Genomic DNA, 22,093 nt, shown 5'->3' on the forward strand with positions numbered 1-22,093 from the left:
CTGGTGGGAAACCTGGGGACCCCCGGAAGACCTAGGACCCCAGCAACGGGATAACGGATGATTCTTTCTACCACATTGTGAACATTCGTGACGGAACTTACAGAACTCTCTATTACACGTCCCTCTGTTAAAGTCCCAACATGTGCCTGTAGACGACTGGGTGTTCGAGGTGGCTCCCACCCCTCCCCGGGTGGGACGGGACTGAAAGGGACGATAGACCAAAGGAAGACCACTGGCTGTAAACACCGTTCTACCAGTGGCGGATGAACCCATGGTGTGCTGCCACAGGTCAGTGTCCAACTCACCCCATTTTGCCTCAGGATCCCAAGCCATACGCGCCCTAAATTCCTCATCATATTGAGCCCAAGCATAATCATTCCTGGTAAGTTGAGCTTTACGTATCACATCCATGTACTTGAATAATGAAACGCAGCGCTCAGGGAATTTTTCACAGTAGACGCTGGCATAAATCAAAAAGGCCGCCGTCCAATTTTCAATAGTAAGAGGTACCTTAGGGCGCTTAGCCAATTCGAACTCCTCCTCCTTAGAACCCTCTTTTGCACGAACCTCTCTGTGCAACAATTTTAACAGCTCCACATACTCACCGTTCCATATCCGTTCCTTCGTACTGAGCATTAAATGAGCCCCCAAAGGCTTTGTCACACCCATATACGGTAACTTTTTAATTTTCAATTCCTTGCTGTGTAATACAGTTTTAGTAGTGCCCAAACCAACAGTGGACGTGCCACTATCCACTTTATCACTTGTACTAACTTCATCCACGTTTGTACCCACACCTTGGTCTCTGACCACACGACCTTTGTACAGTTTACCATCTTTCTCACTAGATATTAAGTCCACACCAACACCAACAGAAACCATATTTGGCCGGACAGAATGAACCACAGTCTCACCTGGACGTAATAGAGGCGGCTGACCGGCTTCCGTCCTCCACTCTGTCTGTGCACCGTCATCCGCCCTTCGAGGAGCCCTCACCGAGGGGCCGAGCACTCGTGGCCTTGACGATTCCGCACGACTCCGTACCACCTGTGCCTGTAACATACTGTGAAAAACGTTAGCATGACCCACCCCAGACGCCACTTCCCGAACTTCGCCCTCTTCAGGGCTGTCCTCATCATAGTCTAAAATCAACGATTCGTCTAACTGAGAAGGGGCATTGACAATCAACGAAGCCTGTCCTGACTCCACCGTTTTAGACCGACCATGGGCCTTACCAGCCCTCACGTTTGACCTTGGAGGGGAGGCCGACTGAACCCGTCTATACACTCCTCCGCCAGTACCACTTACAACCTGTTGATTCGCTGTAAAAGATAAAGCATCATTACGACCAACGCGTGGCCCAAGAGAGTTCGTGCGTGACCCGCTCCCAAGGAAAACGCTGGGTTCCACCGACGAGGCTGGGAAGGTCGCGCTAGACCTGCAGGCACCGCCCATGTCGAAATCACTCGTTGGGGCCATCGAGGTCGTACTGAACCTGCTTGAGACGGCCGCGGCGGGATCCCTCGATGGTATGGGACGTGCCGCGCCAGGCTCCACCCGCCCTTCTCCTCGGCGTACTTGGGCTGCTTGCCGCCCTGCCAAGTCTGCTGCTTCAGTTCGAACTCCCACCTGTAATGAAAAAGGCCGGACTGGTGTGCCGGGTCCCTTACTGAAACCAACTCTAGGAGCAGAAGACAAACCACCAACTCGAACCCCACTACCCCTGCCAGTTGCATCCAACATCCTAGAACCACCTGCTCCTTTCCTTTTTAAAGCATCACATAGACGAGGAGACGGCGGGCAGACCTCCTCATCCGAACTCACATCCAACATAGCTTGAATAATCTGCGACGCCGGCCCCTGAGCAGAAAAATCCTGAACCCTCGCACCCCCAAGAGAACCCCGAGATGCAGCCCCCGAAACCACACCCAAACCAGGAAACTGAAAATCCCCGGAAAACCCACAGAAAGAACCCCCCTCAGCAAGACCCTGCTGAACCAAACCAACACCACTGTCCACAACCTCAGACGGGCGAAAACTCCTCGCAGGGATACCAGTACCATACAGTTCCCCCCCAAGGGGAGGCCCCTCAGACCGACCAACTCCTTCTACCAAACCCAACTGTGCCCATTCCCCCTCCCCTAACGAACCGCTACAGACAGATACCGCCTCTCCCCTGGTAGACACCGTTGGGGAAAACAATAAAGGACTACTCAGATCCCTCCCCGGCGACCGCACCAGCCCGCCAGAACTCTCAGACATAACCACACCAGGCCCTGACGCAAAAGGCCGAACCATAGATCCGCACACAGAACCACCGTCAACCGTTACAGGAACCTGAACCACTTGCTGACGAATAACACTCCGAGGAGCGACCACCTCTTGAACCTCCTGAACCTGACCACTCCGTAACGGCTGCTGCGCCACAGAAACCACATTCAAAATGGCCTCCACTCCCCCTTCCCCGGAGACGTCAGAGCCCGCCCCCGCTGAGGCCGAAGCCGAACGCCGTGTGCAGCCACGCTGTCTGTTAGCACGGCGGCCTCGCAAAACAGGAGCAGAGGCCGCCCTTTCATGAAGACCAACCTTCGACACTTCCCCCGTTACTGAAGGAAAATCACCTTCCCCAACCACCTCGACCAAAGAGGTATCCAAAAAGGCAGACGGGTCGGAAGACCCAGAATCACTCCCCCGGCGGGACCTCGCACCCGCCCGCCGAGTCCTAGAGCGACCCCTTTCACTTACCCCATCCTGTCTCCGGCGTTTCGGGGAGAAACACGCTGCTACCACAGCCGACACCCTCGCCGAAGCCTCCCGCTGGGGACGTGGAGGCTCGGCCCGACCCCGATCACCAATAACCAGGTCCAAACGACCCGCCTCGCTAAGCAGGCGGATAGCCTCCAAAACTCGATAATCTTCACCGGCCATAGTAAGCTAAATCAGCAAAGCTATATAGGAAATGAAGAAATACCAAAAACTCCGGCAAATATCTGAGCTCAAACCGGCCACCAGGTCACCAAAGCCCAAAATGGTGCCCGAAATGCGGAGCCACGCCCCTTTGAAGGCAACGCACAAAACAACTAAAAACCAGCCCAAAAGGAGCCCAGGTGGAATCTGCTAGAAGGGAAGCCCCCACCCTGATCTCCCAAACCGCCCGGGGGAGGAGACCTCCCAGGGGTCGGCTGCCCTCCCCCAAGCCCCCCTTATACGCGCTGGCGTTTACGTCTTACTTAAACTGATGCCGGCCTATCTATCACGTGGGTGTGCTCTTAAAGTGGTATGTGCTGAAACGCTATGAATATATAACGCGGAACAGTTTACGGTGTAAATATCCGGTCTGTGTTGAAAATATCTAATGCGGAAAGGTGCATACTACTATGTTTGTGTTTGAAAATAAGAAAAAATGTAATAAAATAAAATAAAATGGAAACAAAATTACTCCTATGTGGCTGTGGTTCCTGTGCTAACGCCTATATGTGTTCACCATGATAACATTCGTTACTTATATTTACTTGTTAAAAATAACACTTAAATTCAATTCTTTCGTTAAGTCCTTTAGGTTTCGTGGTACCTAGGTAGTAAATCCAATGATTTTCGCGTTTTAAAAGGGCTTTCTTGTTATCTGTTCCTTCTCTTCTTTCCACGATTTCTAAAATGCAAGCTGTTAATTGGTCGATCTGATGTTGAGCCTCTACAAAGTGTGTGGCTATTGTGGATTTCATCATTTTAGTACGTATGTTACTCTTGTGTTCGTTCAATCTTACTTTGAGTTTCCTCTCTGTTTGGCCCACGTAACCTTTGCCACACTGACAGTTTAACAAGTAAATGATATTTGTTGTGTCGCATGTTCTATTAACTCTCAACTTGATTTCTCTACCCGTTGTAGGGTGTCGGATGCTGTTCCCTTTTAAAATGATGCCACAATTATGACAATTTTGACATGGTTGTGTGCCTTTGTATCTTATGACGTATGCTTCAGTGTGGGTTGGTTTCAATAGTTGTCCTACATTTTTAGATCTGGTGTATGAAAATATGGGTTCTGTTAAAAACGTGTCCTTAAAATCTGGCTCTGCCTTCAATAAAGGCCAATGTCTCTTAATGATTTTCTTGAATTGGTAACTCATAGTTGAAAATTTACTGATGCAGGTGATTCTTTGCTCTGTGGTTTTTGGTTGCGGCGTGAAGAGTTCTTCCCTTCTTTTGTCTTGGATCCTCTGTTGTGCTTGCTGTAATATGGCTTCTGGATACCCTCTGTTCTTGAATCTTCTGATCATTTGATTTGTTTGTTCCTCTAGTTGTTGTGATTCCGAGACTACTCTTTTAACCCTCATAAGTTGAGAGTGGGGTAAATATTTCTTTAATGATGGAGGATGATAGCTCTCATATCTGAGTATGTTGTTCCTATCTGTTGCTTTTCTGAAGAGATTTGTTACAAATCCAGTTGGTTTTTTTGTCACCTCCACATCCAAGAAATGTATGACATCTTCTTTTATTTCCCATGTGAACTGGATCCTCTCATCTATGGAGTTCAAATCTACTATTTGTTTAGTTAATGTTTCTTTTGATCCTTCCCATGCAATGAAGATGACGTCAATAAAGCGTACGTAAAGTCGAATGTGTCTTGTCCAATTTTCTTTCTGTAGAATGTTGATTTCCTCGAATTCTCTCATAAATATATTGGCGTAGGTTGGGGCCGCGCAATTTCCCATTGACGTACCACTATTTTGTAAATACCACTGGTTTTGAAAAGTAAAATAGCTGTGCATTAAGGTGAATTCTAACAATTCCATGAGGAATATTTTCATGTCGTGGTTGTAATCACTTTCTAATAGCGCTTTCTCTACCGCCTCTAGGCCTTGGTTGTGTGGTATGGAGGTGTATAAAGCATTTACGTCTATGGTTGCCAATATTATTTGTTGATTCTCAGTGATTTGAATGGTAGACAGTTTTTAAAAATCTGTGGTGTCCTTGATGTATGATTTAGCCGATGCGGCATGGGGTTGTAAATATTTATCGAGGAATTTTCCTACAGGCTCATGTACACTGTTTCTAGTTGATACGATCGGTCGACATGGTGGTCGTTTCAAATCTTTGTGCACTTTGGGCACCATGTAAAAACAGGGGCTTGTTGGATGATCTTGAGTGAGAAATTTTTGTACTTGGACTTGTATTACACCCTTTTCCACTGCTTTCTGTAGGATGTGTTGCAACGTCTTTTGTATTTCTTGAGTGGGGTTGAAATCTAGCTTCATGTACAAGTTTTGATCCTCTAAATGTTCTTTGGCTTGTGCCTCGTAATATGTCCTGTCTAATATTACTAACGCACCCACTTTGTCTGCTTTTTGGCACACTATCTTTTCGTCTTTACTGATTGATTGATAATCTCTTGTTCTTTGACTGTCATGTTCTGGAATTTACTTTTTTTCTTGGTGTTGAGTTGGTGAATATCTTGTTTGCATAATTGCTTGAACAGGTCTATGGTTTTGTGGCTCACCGGAGCCATAAATGTGCTTTTTTTTTTTAATCCTTTCTTCCTTCTGTGGTTTTTCTGTGACTAGGTTGTCAAAAAAATTTCCCAGTCTTAACTTTCTGGTTAATTTGAATAGACTGATGTCTAATTCCAAAACGTTGGTATGAACCGTAGGGACAAATAACGTGCCTTTTTGTAGAGTATCCATTTGTGCTTTATTTAAAGGCCGTTGTGATATGTTCAAGACTAGGTTCTCTGTTGTCATTTCTGTGGAATTTATTTTTTCTTTTTGGCTGTTACTGTCCTTGTTTGTGGTGGACCTTTTTCTTCTTCCTTTTCCCCTCCGGGGTCTCCCCTTTCCTCCTGGCCTCTTTCTAAAAAAGGTACACCAGAGGATGTGGCTGTTACTTCGGTTGGTATTTGGGCGGTCGGAGAACGAGATCTTTGGGTACTTGATGCATCACTCTCTGTAGAAGAGGTGTCCGTTTGTGACGTATAAGTTTTCTTTTGACGTCTTCTGGCATATATGTCTGCCTATGAGTATACCTCTTCCAGTTTATAATCAAGGGTGTCTCTCCTGTATTTCCTGATTTTCCTGTCATTCACTTCCTGTGTATGCTTGACTAATTGGTTGTTGATGTCTTCTAGAATGCTAGTAAGTTCCTCAGGTGTTATTAGCTTATCTAGTTCTTCTTTCACGTTCTTTTTTTCTGTGTTAAGTTCATCCAAGATTTTTGACAGTTCTTCTATGATTAGAAGGACTAAATCTAAACTGCATTTATTTAAAATAGCGTACCACTTCTCTGTGAACTGTTTGGTGTTTTTACACAATGATGGTTTGAGGGATATTCTGAGGCCCCTCGGAATCCTCTGAGCTTTATGATATCTGATCATGGTGCTGGCATGAAGGCGTTGGTTAATTTTTTTCCTTGTGAGGTATAAAAGTTGTTTTACGTGCTGTTCCTTCGTTTTGGAGGTGGCGAACTCTGCGGTTTCTTCTTGTATTAGTGAATATATTTGCGCACTTGCTTCCTCCGCAAATGCGAATGTTTCTGCTCTGATTTCCGTAAGTTGTGTGATTTCTTCGTACTGCATTCTGGTTGAGGCTGCGTGCTACGATCCGTGAGTAGAAATCTTGGTCGTGCACTGCGTGATTTAAAGCTGTAAGTTCATTCTTTTGTGTTGTGCTCCTGGGTATCACTCCCCACTCTGGAGTGTGAGTTACATATGTTCCATTAATTGCAGATCCAAATCCTTGGTCTGTCTCCCTGGGCACTAATGATGCTGTGTATCCAGCTCTTTTATAACAATAAAGATACAGTGTAACCTTCTTGAACGTTCAACTTTCATTTATTAATCCATGCATTTCATTTCAGATGTTGTATTCACATCTATCTTCTAAGCCATATTTTATTCCATGCTTAACATTTCGCAATTCTTTTGCACATCAATCTATAAGCTGTCCCAATGCATTTCGGCGTCGCACGTCTTTATCAAGGGATGAAATCTGAAAAGATAACAATGATATGTTTGAGTTTTCACTCTTTGTGTGCAGTTTGTTGGCCACCTGTCTAACGCGATGTGCGCTGCTGTAGGTTAGTTGTACCTATACCTTAAGGTGGGTGTATAAAAAGCTGCTATTTCTAAAAAATAATGTGAGATGTGAATGAATGTGGCCCTCCACTATATGCTAGAAATAGCAGCTTTTTATACACCCACCTTAAGGTATAGGTACAACTAACCTACAGCAGCGCACATCGCGTTAGACAGGTAGCCAACAAACTGCACACAAAGAGTGAGAACTCAACATATCATTGTTATCTTTTCAGATTTCATCCCTTGATAAAGGCGTGCGACGCCGAAATGCATTGGGACAGCTTATAGATTGATGTGCAAAAGAATTGCGAAATGTTAAGCATGGAATGAAATATGGCTTAGAAGATAGATGTGAATACAACATCTGAAATGAAATGCATGGATTAATAAATGAAAGTTGAACATTCAAGAAGGTTACACTGTATCTTTATTGTTATAAAAGAGCTGGATACACAGCATCATTAGTGCCCAGGGAGACAGACCAAGGATTTGGATCTGCAATTAATGGAACATATGTAACTCACACTCCAGAGTGAGGAGTGATACCCAGGAGCACAACACAAAAGAATGAACTTACAGCTTTAAATCACGCAGTGCACGACCAAGATTTATTGGTCTGTTACCAAGTATACACCATCCTCACCATCTGTCAGCACACTCAGTGCTTAATTTGTAAAATATTAGGTGCCAGGGCTCTGACCGGGAGGCCACTGCAGCTTGCAACACCCATCGCTCTTTCATCTCTGCCAAAACAACTACTAACCATCTCTCTTGCATGTAAATGCGACAGTAAAGATCATTCCAGGTCCCCAAAGCTAAAGGAATGGCTGGGGAGGCAGGTATTCGGCATTTTTTATGTATATTGTTTCCCTAAACAGCTGTTATACTACTCGTCTCTAAAGTACATGAGCAGCGCTACCTTGTGGCAGACTGCCTTAAGTGTAGTGTTGACAATTAGGTGCCGGTGCCGAGCACCGTAAACCAATTAAGTGTCGGTGCTCAGCACCGGAAAGCTCCGGCTCAAATTGTATTATCTGACAGCGCCGTAATCTGGTTGTCCGTGAGTGAGGTGTACTTGCTCTGAGTAGTCTACACTGGAGTTTCTTCCTCACTATCATGATATTTTGTTCCTGTGTCACGATTCTCACTTCTTCCGCCTGTGTTCAGGGCAGAAATGGGCACACCTCGCGAGTAGAGGGGAAAGGGTTTTATGGGAAAGAAGACCAACCCCTCCTCTCCCCAAGTGTCTCATCTGTCTCTCGCCTCTCTCTCTAGCCCTTCCTTCCTCACAGGAGCTCTATTCTGGGGGACGCAGGCTCATTTATTTTCTCTCACAGGAGCACAGAACACCCAGCTGTCTCAGCGTGTGCTCTTCACACCGCAATCCTGCGGCCTGTCTTATGGAAGAGACAGGAGGATGGGCTGAAATGGCACCTGTATTCTCCTGCCAGCTATTGAGACAAGCATTGAAAATGCAATAGGTCTCGCAGCATTAGAGTTAGTGCTTTTAGAATTGTTTATGGGTTTTTTTTGTAAATCTTTAGCATTTTTGTTTCCTGTAGCCAATGCTAAAGAATTTCAAAAAAAAAAAGCCATAAACATTTTTAAAAGCTCTGAAATGCAGTCTGAAATGCTGGATATATATTCAGTACAGATACACTATATTGTTAATGAAGACATAGGATATAATATGTTGTACTGTATACACACAATTAGATGGGAACGTGCTGTGTGTGTCAGCGATTGAATGTGGAGGTGATGGTGGATGTGGTGGTGGATGTGGTGGTGGATTCGGTGGATGTGGTGGTGGTGGATGTGGTGGTGGATGTGGTGGTGGATGTGGTGGTGGATGTGGTGGTGGATGTGGTGGTGGATGTGGATGCGGTGGATGTGGTGGGATGTGGTGGTGGATGTGGTGGATGTGTTGGTGGTGGATGTGGTGGTGGATGTGGTGGTGGATGTGGTGGTGGATGCGGAGGTGGAGGATGTGGTGGATGTGGTGGTGGTGGATGCGGTGGATGTGGTGGTGGATGTGGTGGATATGGTGGTGGATGTGGTGGTGGTGGGTGTGGTTGATGTGGTGGTGGATGCGGTGGATGTGGTGGTGGTGGATGTGGTGGTGGATGCAGTGGTGGATGCGGTGGTGAATGTGGCGGTGGATGTCATGGTGGATGTGGAGGTGGTGGTGGATGTGGTGGTGGATGTGGTGGTGGATGTGGTGGTGATGGTGGATGTGGTGGTGGATGCGGTGGATGTGTTGATGGTGGATGTGGTGGTGGTGGTGGATGCGGTGGTGGTGGTGGATGGGGTGGTGGTGGTGGATGGGGTGGTGGATGTAGTGGTGGTGGATGTGGTGGATGTGGCGGTGGATGTGGTGGTGGCGGTGGATGTGCCGTCCCAGAGTGATGTGGCGCCGTCCCAGAGTGATATGGTGGTGTTGTGCGGCGTGCAGCAGTGTGCGGGGTGCAGCAGTGTGAGGCGTGCAGCAGTGTGAGGCATGCAGCAGTGTGAGGCGTGCAGCAGTGTGAGGCGTGCAGCAGTGTGAGGCGTGCAGGGGTGAGAGGCGTGCAGGGGTGAGAGGCGTGCAGGGGTGAGAGGCGTGCAGGGGTGAGGGAGGGTGAGGGTGTGTGAGGGTGTGTGAGGGTGTGTGAGGGTGTGTGAGGGTGTGTGAGGGGGTGTGAGGGTGAGGGGGTCTGAGGGGGTGTGGGGGTGTGAGGGTGAGGGGGTGTGAGGGTGTGAGGGTGAGGGGGTGTGAGTGAGGGTGTGTGTGGGTGAGGGGGTGTGAGGGTGAGGGGGTGTGTGGGTGAGGAGGTGTGTGGGTGAGGGGGTGTGTGGGTGAGGGGGTGGGAGGGGGAGGGTGTGTGAGGGTGAGGGGGTGTGAGGGTGAGGGGTGTGAGGGTGAGGGGGTGTGTGGGTGAGGGGGGTGAGGGTGAGGGGGAGTGAGGGTGAGGGGGAGTGAGAGTGAGGGGGAGTGAGAGTGAGGGGGAGTGAGAGTGAGGGGGAGTGAGAGTGAGGGGGTGTGAGAGCGAGGGGGTGTGAGAGTGAGGGGGTGTGAGGGGGTGTGGCGGTGTGAGGGAGAGGGTGAGGAGTGTGAGGGTGAGGGGGAGGGAGGGGGTGTGTGAGGGTGAGGGGGTGTGCATTCTGAGGGTGTGTGGCGGTGTGAGGGGGTGAGGGCGTGTGAGGGTGAGGGGGTGTGCATTCTGAGGGTGTGTGGCGGTGTGAGGGGGTGAGGGCGTGTGAGGGTGTGTGTAAGGGTGAGAGGGTGGGTGTGTGTGAGGGTGAGAGGGTGGGTGAGAGGGTGGGTGAGGGTGAGGGGGTGAGTGAGGGGGTGAGGGAGGGGGTGAGTGAGGGGGTGAGTGAGGGTGAGGGGGTGAGTGAGGGGGTGAGAGTGAGTCAGGTGAGTGAGGGTGTGAGAGTGAGTGAGGGTGAGAGGGTTGTGAGAGTGAGTGAGGGTGAGAGGGTTGTGAGGGTGAGTGAGGGTGAGTGAGGGTGAGTGAGTGAGGGTGAGGGGTGAGTGAGTGAGGGTGAGTGAGAGTGAGGGCTCTGAGGGGGTGTGGCGGTGTGAGGGAGAGGGTGAGGGGGGTGAGGGGGAGTGAGGCGGTGGGTGAGGGGGTGTGCATTCTAAGGGAGTGTGGCGGTGTGAGTGGGTGAGGGCGTGTGAGGGTGAGGGGGTGTGCATTCTGAGTGGGGGGGTGGCGGTGTGAGGGGGTGAGGGCGTGTGAGGGGGTGGGTGAGAGGGTGGGTGAGAGGGTGGGTGAGAGGGTGAGTGAGGGTGAGGGGGTGAGTGAGGGGGTGAGGGGGTGAGGGGGGTGAGTGAGGGGGTGAGTGAAGGTGAGGGGGTGAGTGAGGGGTGAGAGTGAGTGAGGTGAGTGAAGGGGTGAGAGTGAGTGAGGGTGAGAGGGTTGTGAGAGTGAGTGAGGGTGAGAGGGTTGTGAGGGTGCCTGTAGATGGCAGACTCGTTCCCTACATTCTCTGGGTATGCAATAGGTCTGATAAAAACACATTTCCTGGGCTGCTGTTTCCTCCCAGTCCACCACTGCAACAGAGGTGCAACAGAAAAGAATACAGTGACATAGCCGAGTACCCAGTACCCTGGAAAAGAGTCAATCACTGCTAACTGACCTCTTTATATAGCAGGGATAACGAGTTCTCGTGGTTGCTTTTCCACACGAACACACCATCGTCACAAGATGTGTTGTTACTTCGAATTGGCTAGCGTTACATTCGCATCTGCTGCTCAGAGCCTGCTTGTTCAATAATGAATTCACAGTTCGGAACGTGTTAACATTAGGACATTTTGTCTGCTTGGAGAAATGCATTTTGTCAGATGCAAATGGGAGCGCCTCAAACCCCGAAGCACATTTTTAATTGTTTTACTCCTGCTAAAAATGACTGCATACCTGCAAGCATCTGTCAGATCGTTTATGAACTGAACAAAATGTCTGCACCCCCGCGTGCTCCTCCAAGGGTGTGCTCGGTCTATTGTTTATAGGCCCCTTCGAGCTATTCTGCAGCAGAACATAGCCTCGAATAGACTGTGGCACTGCAGCGACAAGGATGCATGTTTCACCCCAGCTGTAGAGCAATTCAGAGTAGGCTGAACCATGATACTAATTGATTGTGAAAGAACAAATAACAGTTTTGTCACTTTAAAGCACTGCTCGACTCATTTGAAAGAATATGCATTAACACCTCTTGATCTGTGTCAAAGTGAAAAAGAATGTTGAATATTAAAGGGATGAAGGCTTATTGCTGCATATATCAGCTTTGATCTTAATTGGCTCCTGCTATCGCTAGTTACACTTGGGTTGTTTGCCAGCTTTCCTATGAGAGCAGGCGCCCCTCCCCCACGCCAGAGCAGGCTGCCAGGGTGCTTGCAAGTGGCCAGGATGACTTCTAACGATGCAGATGCTAAGTAGATGATTGGCGGCACATCGAGGTCTGACGGCTCAAGGGACGGGAAATGTACCGCTCGTCAGGCTTTCAGCAGGAAATTAATTAAAAAATAAAAAACTAGGGGGAGGGGGCGGGAGGCGGAGAGTTGAGGCAGGAAGAATTAAGTGAGAGAAATGTGTGGAGAACAGATGAGCACGAAGAGAAGTGGGGGCGAGAGGGTAGAAAGAAAAGAGAAAGATGTGAGAGTAGGCGGGAGAAACGAGGAGCTAAGGAAACAGAGGTAAAGGGAGGCAAACGTGTGGGGAGACGAGGAAAGCAGACGTGGCAAATGTTGGAGAAAAGAAAGGAACAGGAGATGGGCATAGAAGGAGGTTCAGAGAGGGAATAGAAAGGAAGGGATAGAAGTAAGGGGCAAAGAGTGACAAGTGAGCAAGAAGAACAAGACGGAGGGAAGAGAGGGGAGGGGGGAGGAGAAATGCGACACGGCGGGAAGGGGCAGGCAGGATGACTCAGGGGAGGGGGCGGAGCGGGGCAGAGCGGCATGTGGGTGTGAACAAGCCGGGCCTTTGAAGTGAAGCTAAGCTTCACTTCAAAGGTGTCGGAGGAATGCGGGCGGCTGTGCACGCGCTTTTAAGCTCAATGCACATGCGCATTGAGCTTAAAAGTCACGGGCACTGCAAGGAATCGCCACGATTCCTTGCAAGTTAGATAAAGTCTGGATGAGCCCCTATAGTCTCGCTTGCTCGATGCGCATGCGCATCGACAGGCGAGACCTAAAAAACCTGGTGGTATCTTAATAGGTATAAACAGCCGCACATATATTAAAACTGGTATAGGACACGTCAAACACTGACACCTTCAGGTCGCAGTCAAGTCAATGGCTTTGAAACAAACAAAATTATTTTAATATTATAGTAATATTGAAAGGTGGTGCATTTCTTGGTTCGTCTGTTTGATGAAATAATAAAGAAGTTAGAAAATGTTTTAGCAAACCCGAGAGTTTTGTGGTTTGACTTATTTGACTCGCGTCCTTTCCCTTTTGCGGATAGTTTCCGTTTTTAAGCTTTTCAGCGCATGGGAAAGCACATCCCTTTGTGCCAGTGTATTTGTAGGCTGTGCTTGGAACCGGATATTTATTGCTATTATTCACTTTTGTTAGCTTTTTATCCACAAAGGTGTACTACTGTTTCCCCACTCCAATTACTGGTCTAGGTTTCTTCCGCACCGGGATAAGTGCTTCTTTGGTTAGCGGGATGGTCTGCTCAGCCGGACTATAATTTTGCAGTGGTTTACTGTTTCAAGTTCAATTTCAAAACGGCTTCTTGATATAGTAAAACAATATTTCCAATCCGAACCGTCAAGCCAATCCTGGTGATCTTTAAACTGCGCCCCCCCATACTCCCCTCCCCGCCCGTCCCTTCCTCCATGTAACAAATGGAACAAGCATTTGCAATGCAATAGGCCTCGCATTTACGCGAGTTTGAGCTATTGGCATTGTAATGACAATTCCTTTTATTTATGTTTTAAAAACCAAAACATTAAAAAACGCTTTGTCATTTACAATGACAATAGCTCAAACTCGTGTAAATGCGAGACCTATTGCATTGCAAATGCTTGCTGTTTTTGACACTAGCCCTTTAGCACGGTGAATACATGATCTTCCTGTAGGTGGGGAATGGATCCCAGTGCATCTGTGGTGGTGGCACTTCCTGGAACAGACCAGGCTCTGTGCCGCTCCACTGAGGCTCCTGCCCACCCCAAGCCCACAGGCTCCGGATGGTGCTGCACAATAGCAGCTGTCCAATACATGTGCGCATTCGCTGCTCCTCGGCCCCCCTGGGCCTCGTAAGCTCTGCGTGCGGTTGCAGACACTTTATCTATTATAAAACGCACAGCGGGGAAACCGTAGAGCTTGCAGGGCTACTGCTCAGCAACTGCAGTCAGGCTTTTCAAACATTAAGGTGAAAACAATTCTGCAACAACGTGCGTCCGTTGCAGACTGGTCGAGGAGTGCCATGGATGCAAGAAGAGCTTTCCTCTAAATGGAATAACAGAAAACACAATAGCTACACTTAACAACAAAATGAGACATTCCTATCAATACAAATAACACTGATTACAGAGAGCTGGTGTCTGCACCTCTTTTCAGAGACAAGCCTGTCTACAGTTATTAATAGATTATCTATCCTGTAGTTCATTTCATTGGCCTCAGAGGGATGGAAGCGTCAATTTTTTTTTAAAGTTAGAAATGCTTCATTGAATAAATGTAAAAACCAATACATAGTAAAATGAGATACATCAACTCAAGCATCATGTAAGTATGAAGTATAAAACAATGAAGTATTATATCTCAAAAGGAATAACGACTAAGATGTAAATATCAAAAGGAAACATAATGCTTAAAGTAGAAAGAACAATGCACTATGAAACTGTAGCATTTTCAGATTTTTTTTTGAGAATGGAGATGAGAGAAGAGAGAGAAAACGAGAAAAAACTACGAAAAGGAGAAGGAAGAAAGAAGAATATTAGCACAGGTTAAAATAACATAGTGAACAATCATCTGTTATTACCAGAATAACCATGCAAGACAGTGACTACCCGTGGAGGTCCAAAGTGGTGCACTCAGGTCTAGCAGAGGCAGCAGTTCTTGATAGGTATGATGTCATAGGATACAAGGGCAGATCTCTTTTAATCATTAAGGGCATTGTAGTAGCATGGGCGCTGTCTAACCTGTGATGATAACATAGTAAATTCCACTAGGCAAAAAAAATGATTTTTGAGGTGTCTCTCCAATTGGATGTGATAATTTGATAAGCGAGGGCTATCGTCAAATCAATAAATTTCCCACTTGTCTTGCGAGAAAGCCGTAAAGGAGACACACTACCCAAAAACAGATGACCAGTTAAATTTGTAATCAGTAGACAATATGTTATTAAGCTTGTCCTGTATTAACAACCAAAAACTACAAACTCGGGGACAATCAAAAAAACATATGCAAAAACTTGAAATCTTCTTGGGCACAAGACCAACATTTGGTGTCATTAGCTAAATGAAACTGATGTAAATAAGTGGGAGTATATTATAGCCTATTATAGAAATAAAATAAAGTTTGGGTTGTGGCGGTAGAGCGGGAAGTATTATGTATCCTAGCCCAAATTGTTTCCCAAGTGTATAGAGAAAATTCTTGATTGAAGTCCAGTTCCCAACGTAATTCAATTTTTGATTTAGGTCTGTTCTCAGGTGGATGACATAAAAGCTTATATGTATAAGAAGCTTTCACCTTTGAGGAAAAATCCATAAGTGGGAAGGGAGACAGTGAAGGACTTGATAAAGAGAAGTTTTGAGAAAAATGCTGAAGAATAGTGGGTCTTATACAATCATATTGAACTGCATAAAAGGATGAAAGATCGTATTTCAGTTGAATGTCCCTAAATTCTAACAAAACAGCATCAACAATTAAATGGCCAATTACTAATATTCCTTTTCTATCCATTCCTTCCCAATAGAGGGTCCGACTGTTTAGATTACTATGCCTATTATACCATATCGGAGTTTGTAGAAGACTCTCTAGTACAGAATTAGTCTTAAGTAGTAAAGGTCTAACAACTGAGAAAGAATGTGTAAGTAAGGGCGAAAGGAAAGTCCTAGGAGCCTGAGAAATGTAGGCCATCTCCATGAGCGAAAAAGGGGCAATACGAGCTTGTTCCAGTTGGCCCCAGACTATGCGTTCATCCATAGAATAACTGAAAGGGAGGACCAGATTTGTTTGAGAGAAAAGGCACAGTGATAACGGCTGATCACAGGAAAATTGAATCCTCCATTATTCATGCCCTATTGAAGCCTTAATAAAAATATTCTCCATTTACGCTTGAAACATAAAAAAGATAAGAGTAGACAATTAACTCTCTTGAAAAAGCTTAGAGGGAGTTTGACAGGAAGCATGGACAAATAAAAATTAATTATTGGTAACATCATCATTTTAATCGTAGCTAATCTCCAAGATGAGAAAAGAAGGGACCAAGCGAGCGACATGTTAGAAATCTTTCATGTTATTTGTTCTAAATTCATTTGAATGGTTTCTTTAATGGTATTAGAGTATAAAATGCCTAAACATTTAATGGGTTTACAATTTCATGTAAAACCAGTGTTTTTAAACATATCAGGGAGAGAGTTTTTATTTAAAGGCAATATCATGGGGGGCGTGGCCAAGATGGCGGGCTGACGAGACGCTCTCCCTGTGAGCTCCTGAGTCCCCGGGGCCCTTGATCCATCCTGTATCGCTGATCTCCCCCTGATCTGGCGGAGGGGAGAGCGGAGGCGGCCGTGTGACCGGTGCAAGCAGTTTCGGTGCCCCCGGTGACGAGAGGGCGGAGAACGACGCCCCGCAGCGCTAGCCCCTGGAACGGGCGGACTTTGCGGCGTACACGAGGCCGGGCAGAGGAGGAGCGACCGGCCCGCGGTGCCCCGGTGTGGCGGTGAGTTCCCGGGCCCACTGACTTGCGGGGCCCGGCTGAGGGACCCCCCCCCCCGGTGGCGCTGGTACGCCCGGAAGAGAGGAGACGGCGGCCATAGCGGGGAGAAGCCTTCCGCGCCTGCAGGTGGGAGGAGCCGGAGAGGCGCGCTACGCGACCCCGGGGATTGACGGAGCTGTGGGGCCTAGCAGGCCGGTGGCGCCGACGGACTTACTGGACGGGCCCCGAGTTGAACCCTGGTCACACGTGCTTCCCTGCCCGGCCGGAGAGAGGCAAGCAAGACTGCTTTGGGGTTGCACGTGGGTGATCTGAACACAGGGCCTGGGCGGGTGGCTACAGCAGACTGCGGCAGTTCTGCCCGACGCCGCGTCACGGCGCTTTGGACCTGTCCTGCCGCCCCTCGCCCCCTGGTGGGCTTCCTGGACCCGGGTACTGGCCCTGGGGCCCTTCGGATACCTGACTGTTTGGTGGATGGTGCCCGGAGTGCGCCTACCCGGTGTTGAATCTCCCGAAGCAGTGGGGCAGGCCCGGACAGCTGTGGTGGACTAGAGCGGCGGCCGGAGGCCTTGCGGCAGGGAGGCGACCCACTTCGGGGAGACGGAGGAGCACCGAGAAAGTATTGCAGCTGGGGCTGGTCGTGACCCTCTTTTGTCTAGTTGGCTGGTGAGCTTTGGATACGTCGCCCGGGCGGAGGCCGTGGCCTTGAGCCCCCCGGGTTGCACTGGAGAGGCCTGCTGCAGGAGCCCACGTGATTAACAGACCCACTCCCATCCAGCCAGCCTTCTCTCGCTGCGGAGCGCCGCCGCCTCTGCGATGTCGGGCAACAGAGGAGGCAAGAAGGGTGAGCGAACCTTGCCCGAGATGTTGAACAGGGGCGCCCCGAGGCAGGACAGATCACAACCGGCACCGAGCCCCTCGACCGGCTCTCGTGGAGCAGAGGGGGGAGAACCCCCGGTCACCAGGTCCTTTCTGGAGTCGCTGTTTAGCACACTCAGGGAGGACTTTCAGACGCTGAAACAGGAGGTGGCTGGAGAGGTCCGAGAGGTGAGGAGGGACGTCGACTCGCTCGGAGACCGGGTCGCCGCCATAGAGGATGCTAATCACTCCAGAGACGAGGAGATCACGCATCTGCAACAGGAAGTACTGCGGCTTAGAGACCAACAGATCGACCTACAGGCCCACGCCGAGGATCTTGAGAACCGGTCCAGGCGCAACAACGTCAGGGTCAGAGGCGTCCCGTCCAATGAGGAGGGGGAGGACATAACGGCCTACCTACGGGATCTGTTTCGGGATATCCTGGGAGAAGCGATGGACTTTCCGGTGAGGATTGACAGAGCGCATAGAGTTGGACCACCGCGCCGAGCCTCGGCACCACCCCCGGATATCCTAGCCTTTCTGCCGGATTTTCCTCTGAAGGAGAGGATCCTCCGTGAAGCACGCCAGAAACAGCCGGTGAGCTTCAGAGGTCACCAAATTGCTCTGTATCACGATCTGTTCACGATCACATTGCAGAAACGCAAATCCTTCAAAATCGCAACGGATTTCCTGAGAGAGCATGGCACGCAGTACTCCTGGGGACACTCCTTCCGGCTTATTTTCCGGTGGAACGGCACGCTGCACCAAATGAGATCCCTCCAGGACACGTGTGGAGTGCTGGGCATCACCGCTACGGATGAAGAAGCACCGACACCTCGCCGACGCACTTCTCGAGAGGGCTGGCAGACAGTTCGACGGCGCCGATCCACGCCTCAGCCATCTAGGCCGGACTCTCCTACGATCAGGGCGGAAATGGACAGTGCCATACGGGAGGTGTCCGGCTCCACATCGCCTAGTGACATGGCCGTGACGGCCTGAGCATCATCCGGGGGGAGATCGTCTTGGCATTACCGGCACTGCAGGTTTGAGGGTTCCGGGGGGGGCGGGGGGCTCTGGGGGAGCACTGATGGTGGCTGGACGTCCACTCGGACACTTTACCACAGACTTGCCCGTTAGGGGCTGGACTGGGACATTGGGGATTTCCACGAAGTTGGGGCTGATGTTGTGGGGAGTGGGAGGGGAATTGGGTAGGGCTGCGGAGGTGGAGTGGAGATGTGAGGAGTTGGGGTGTTTGAGGATTGTTTGGGGTGTTGGGGTGGGGGGGATCCGGGGTTCGGGAAGTGCCTCATTTGTCTCATGTTGTGCTTCTTGTGCTCCCCTGCCGCCTTGCGGGGGTGGGGGGGGGTCCACTCGAGTGGGGACCCAGTCTGTATGCTTGATGCCCGCAATGGTTCCATGTTACGGTTACGGCCTTGTCCTTCCCATGCTGGACCAGTCGGTGGGTTGTTGTGCTGGCTCTGCAGGGCTTTTTTTCCATCACTTATTGCCTGCCTGGCTGGGGCCCTCTGCTGCTTCAGGCCCACTTGTCACTGCCCTTTTGATGCCCTTGCATGGCTCGCGGGTGCACTTGTTCCGACTTGCATTCCCGCCTTGTGATGTGCTACCCATGCATTCGGGCCCGCTTACCGCTGTCATTTCCTTGTCTATTCATGGCCCTGAAGATTGTTACCCTTAATGTGAAGGGGTTGAATAACCCGGTCAAACGCAGGGCGATACTGTCCCTACTCGAGAGCACCCAGGCGGATATATGCCTTTTGCAGGAAACTCACCTTCTGGCCCGTGACTGTCCCAGGTTGAGGTCCCCGAAATTCCCGGTTCAGCTTTTTTCCTCTGGGACGACTAAAACGGCGGGGGTCGCCATCTTGGTGTCTGGGAAGTTCAGAGGGGAGGTACTGCACAAAGTGGCGGAGCAAAAGGGGAGGCTCCTGGCTTATAGGGTTAAGATAGGGGGTTTCTTTTTCACGGTGGGCTCAGTATATAGCACTAATGATCGCCAGGACTTGTTTTTGCAATCTGCTTTGGCTGACATCGCGGCTACCCCAGATAGGCACATACTTATTGGCGGCGACCTGAACATGGTCTTTAATTCATCTTTAGATAGGTCCGCGCAGCGCCACCCCCAAACCGGGGAAATCTCGCAGCTTAGCGCCTCACACTTGGGGGACCTGGACATGCACGATCTATGGAGACACCTACACCCCACTTCAAGAGCCTATTCCTACTACTCTCACGCACATAGGACATACGCCAGACTGGACTACCTCCTGGTGACGGGACCGCTGGCTGCGCTAGCGACTGCTTCTGACATAGGGGTTCTCACGCTGTCGGACCATGCTCCGGTGTCGGGCTGCTTCCGGCTGCCGCCGGTATCTCCTTCGCGCGGGGTCTGGCGCCTCCGGGATACCCTATTACATAGGCGAGACGTACTGACTAAGGTTCGGACCGCGATTGCTGGGTTCCGGGAACATAACGAGAACGATGATACCTCCCTGGCGACGCAGTGGGCGGCCCTGAAAGCAGTGCTCCGGGGTGAGTTCATTTCTATCTCCTCGGCGGAGAATAGGGACAGACAGCGGAAGAGGGACGAGCTTACTAGTTCGGTTCGGGAGCTAGAACTGGTGCACCAGAGGACGGGGGCCCCCAGAGTCTGGAGGCAGCTCAAGGCGGCGCGGAAGCTTCTCTCTGCGTTGGACTTGGACAGGGCGGAATATGCAGCACTTCGCCTGAAGCACGCATACTATACTGGTGGTGACCGCTGCGGCCGGTTGATGGCGAATAAACTTCGAGTGCGACACCAGCTCCAAAGGGTCAAGGAACTGTCCGTACCCGGGGGTGGGTTGGCCTCTGAGGACAGCCAGATTGCGGACGGCTTCCGTAGATACTATGCGGACCTATACGCCGGTGAGCCTCCCTCGGCCCAGGCCGAGACTGAGTACCTGGCGTCGGTCGACCTTCCTGTACTCACGCCGGAACAAGCGGATCACCTGGAGCGGGATATTCGCCCGGAGGAGGTGATCGGGGCTATCTCCCGCCTCAAACATGGGAAGGCCCCGGGACCCGACGGTTATACTCCACTCTTCTACAAAACGTTTTGCCCGGAGTTAGCCCCACTGCTGACGCGACTTTTTAACTCCTTTGCAGAGCCCGGGGCTATCCCCCCGGACTTACTGGGGGCGACGGTTTCGGTTATTCCTAAACCGGGGAAGGACCGTACCGAATGTGCGTCCTATCGCCCAATCTCACTGCTCAATGTGGACCTCAAGCTCTACACGGGCATTCTGGCGGCGCGTTTGGCGCCTCATCTCCCGGGATTGGTGGACCCGGATCAGGCTGGGTTTGTCCCGGGCCGGCAGACGGTGGATAACACCAAGAGGGTGATCCACGTTTTGGAGAAAGCCTCTCGGGTCCCTGGGGAGCGCATGCTGCTTTCGGTGGACGCGGAGAAGGCGTTCGATCGTGTGCACTGGCCCTACCTTGAGAAGGTGCTTTGCAAAATAGGGATGGGTGAGAAGTTTCGCACCCTCATCTTCAACTGTTACAAGTCTCCCACTGCGACCGTGAGGGTCAATGGCTGCAACTCCGCCCGATTCGCAATAGAACGGGGAACCAGACAGGGGTGCCCCCTGTCCCCACTGCTCTTTGCTCTGTACATGGAGCCGTTTGCTCAGAGGATTAGACGTAACCCGGAAGTGACGGGTGTCAAGATGGGGGGCTACATTCACACCATCAGCCTGTATGCGGATGATGTGATCTTTATGCTGGACAACCCGAAAGAAGCGCTCCCTGCTTGTCTTACAGAGCTGGACGCTTTTGCGGCAGTGGCGGGGTTTAAAATGAACATGAGCAAGTCTATGGCCCTTGACGTCTCGCTCGCCTCCACCACCAGGCTGGAACTACAAGACCGATTCCCCATGCAGTGGTCTAGAGACCTGATCCCGTATCTGGGTGTGCTGCTGGCACCATCCCTGCCTGCCATGGTCACGGCTAACTATGCAGCCTTGGGGAAGAAGCTGAAGGAGGAGTTGCTCCATTGGAGCAAAGGTACGCTATCACTATTGGGTCGCATCGCTGCAGTAAAAATGACTCTCCTACCGCAGGTGCTGTACCTGTTTCGGGCTTTGCCACTACAACCGCCGAAAGGGTGGATACGGCAGACCCAGGCCGACATCGCAAGATTTGTCTGGCAGGGTCGTAAACCCAGACTCAGGAGAGCCCTTTCCACGCTGGCGCCCGAGTCTGGTGGCCTTGGCATCCCGGACTTGCACAAATACTACCAGGCGGCGCAGCTGAGATACTTGGTGGAGTGGAGTAAATGGGAATCTGACAGACACTGGCTGTTTCAAGATCAGGCGGTGGCAGGCAGGACTTTGCAAGAGATACCCTTCCTGCGCCGAAATCATCGGCCCCCTAATCTCTATGCGTCCTTAGTTACGCAGACCACGCTTCGGGTTTGGGATGCCGTGAGTGTTCGGAATGAATTCACCACCTTCCCGTCGCCGCTCACGCCTTTGGCGGGGAACCCTGACTTCCGACCCGGGACGGAACCTGGAGCGTTTTCGCTATGGCAGGCGGCCAGGTGCTGTGCATTGTTTCATATTTATGGCTCGGAGGGCGCTGTGCCGTTCGATGACTTGCGCAGAGACTACCATCTACCCGAGACGGAGCGTATGCGCTACATGCAAGTCCGCCACTGGGCGCTACAGCCGCAGGTGCGGGACCTGGCTGATCGCAAGCTCACTCCGTATGAGATGTGGCTTGCAACACGTTCCTCGGACGCCAAGCT

This window comes from Lissotriton helveticus, chromosome 3_1 (assembly GCF_964261635.1).
Source record: "Lissotriton helveticus chromosome 3_1, aLisHel1.1, whole genome shotgun sequence".
Lineage (NCBI taxonomy): Eukaryota > Metazoa > Chordata > Amphibia > Caudata > Salamandridae > Lissotriton > Lissotriton helveticus.